This window comes from Etheostoma spectabile, chromosome 18 (assembly GCF_008692095.1).
Source record: "Etheostoma spectabile isolate EspeVRDwgs_2016 chromosome 18, UIUC_Espe_1.0, whole genome shotgun sequence".
Classification (NCBI taxonomy): domain Eukaryota; kingdom Metazoa; phylum Chordata; class Actinopteri; order Perciformes; family Percidae; genus Etheostoma; species Etheostoma spectabile.
In genome coordinates this window covers 25,213,721-25,216,118 of record NC_045750.1, presented here as the reverse complement: position 1 = coordinate 25,216,118, position 2,398 = coordinate 25,213,721, and the positions used below count along the sequence as shown (strand labels likewise).

Genomic DNA, 2,398 nt, shown 5'->3' with positions numbered 1-2,398 from the left:
TTCTCATATCTCACTTATTATTCATTATTTATTCATCATTCTCATTTCCCATTTCAGAACTGTTCATAATGTTCATACTGTTCACATTATAATATAATAACTTAATACTATTTATCCCAGTACCATTTGCACTATGTTCCACATTTAAATATTTTTTATTGGACTCTTCATTGCACTCATCTCTCTACATTGTTTCTGTTTAGAGTATATATATTAGTGTGTATATATTAGTGTGTATATATTGTTTGTTTGTTTGTTTGTTTGTTTTGAATGTGTAAGCACAGTGTGAGCAACTACGCTCCAAAGGAAAATTCCTTGTATGTGTCTTCATACCTGGTCAATAAAGCTGATTCTGATTCTGATTCTGATTCTGATTCTGATTTATTGACCATAAATTCCAAAAATAACTGTAAAACTAAAGTTGATAAGTTAGTGTTACGTAGTGTTGAAAACATCTAAAGAGGGGCAAACATTGAAATAAAGTGTCAAAAGAGTTGAAAAATGGGACAAAAACGTAAGAAAAAAAGAAAAAAAACATAAAAAACTGTCATCAAAAGTGTTGATTTTCTATTTTGACGGGAAGACAACACAAGGGTTAATATGTTTTTTTTTTAAAGACGACCCTCCTCATTTCCACTCAGGTCATACTGAGTAGGAAGGACATAGGTCATTGCTGTATAGTATTTGTTTGGCTGTTTTATTGTGTATAATACTTGTTTTGCTGTTTTTAACATATGAATTCCCTGTGCGACGTCCTTGAATGCCAAGAAAGGTGCATTTAAATAAAATGTATTATTATTATTATTATTATTATTACTATACTGGGCCTGATCTGATCAGGGAAAAGTTGCGCTTGTGCTGTAAAGGAGCTTTTTTTTTATTTGGTTCATGTGGACTTCCTTGTGTTGCCTTTTTGTGACGACCCCGTGTGGGTCTGTGGTCTTCCTCTCCACAGGAGGGCGCTGAGGCTGGGTACACTTGGAGCTTACATCACATCACATCACATCACAGTGAAATATCACTTTTATTTTATTTCCCAAAAATCTAAGACTGTTTCTCCATGGTCAGGATGTATTCTCCATCACTCTGGATGCATTAGATCAGTCCAGCCTCCAAGTTTGGATCAGTGACGATAACCCTAATGGAATCAAATTAGGGAATGTATATTTTGTTAATTCAGGATTTCATTTTTCACTTTGCTGCTTAATGTGTCTCATGTGCTGCCAGCATGAAGGCCGGTATGATTAGAGTCTCGTTCACACAATAACTAGACAAACACATGATAGAAATATAGCTGCTCAACAGCAATTTCATATACTTTAAAGTCATACTTTAGCTTCAATGGCAGCTAAATGAAGGTTACTCCAGAGATGGATTATTACACTTTTTTTTATAAAATTGGGGGAACTGGCACGACCCGGATTAACAAAAACTTGAAGCAGCAGAAGGTGTTATATATATCCTGGTATTCTGGGGTTTCCAAACTGAGCCTTTGCAGCGTGGATGCACAAGACCAGAGAAAAAAAGTTTACCTTTTTGATATAAATATAATTTTTTTTATTTCTTTATTCATATACAGTACATATATGTATATTTGTACTGTATACTGTGTATATATATATATGCATGTATACATTTTTAAATTATTTATATACATGTGCATACAGTAATACGCATATATATTTATATATATATACTGTTTATATATATACAGTATATAGCTATACTGTATATTTACAGTATATACATACATATATATGCATAATACTGTGTGCATATATGCATATACATGTACATATACTGTATGTGCATACAGTAATATGCACACATACATATATATATATACACACACATGCGCTTGGGGGTGGTCAGTGCCCAGTCCCCAGGAGGAAAACTGGCACCTCTGAAGCTGCCAGTCCACACTCTGTACCTGGTCCCCATGGGGACTTGAACCCTCTGGTTCCTAAAACCAAATCCCCACAGACTGAGTAGCTGCCTGTGTGGGAATGTAACAGGATGTGCTGAGTAATCACAGCATACCTTAACACAGTCCACTTTTAAATCCACATTCATTGTAGTGAATCAAATCCTTAAATGTTACTTTCAGTGAGAGAGGAAAATGTTACACCGGGCACAGCTAGCATTTTCCATAAGTCTTCATTTCTGCAACTGAAAAGGTTATGGCACATCAAAATGTTCAGTGGCGTATTTATACCCTGCAGGCACTTTGTGAAGACTGTTCCCATCATCAGAGAACACCTGATTAGGGTGACTGCACCTTTTCTCTCTCTTTCTTACTCTCCATGGGGCTGATTGGACCTAACAGGAACATGCAGCACATGGTGGACTTGGAGCTCTGCTGGAATAGAAACTCTTCATTTAGTCAGGTCAATGAGGT

The 2,398-nt window shown here is 35.7% G+C and overlaps 1 protein-coding gene across 1 annotated transcript in view; it reads right to left on the bottom strand.

The window, feature by feature from the left end:
• Positions 1 to 2,362: 2,362 nt before the first annotated feature.
• The window catches only part of LOC116706262 (bromo adjacent homology domain-containing 1 protein), a 44,694-nt gene continuing 44,658 nt past the window's right edge, over positions 2,363 to 2,398 (bottom strand). The window contains exon 8 of the transcript XR_004336189.1: positions 2,363 to 2,373. The gene's annotated coding sequence lies outside the window, so the exon portion shown is untranslated. The remainder of the gene's footprint in view (positions 2,374 to 2,398) is intronic.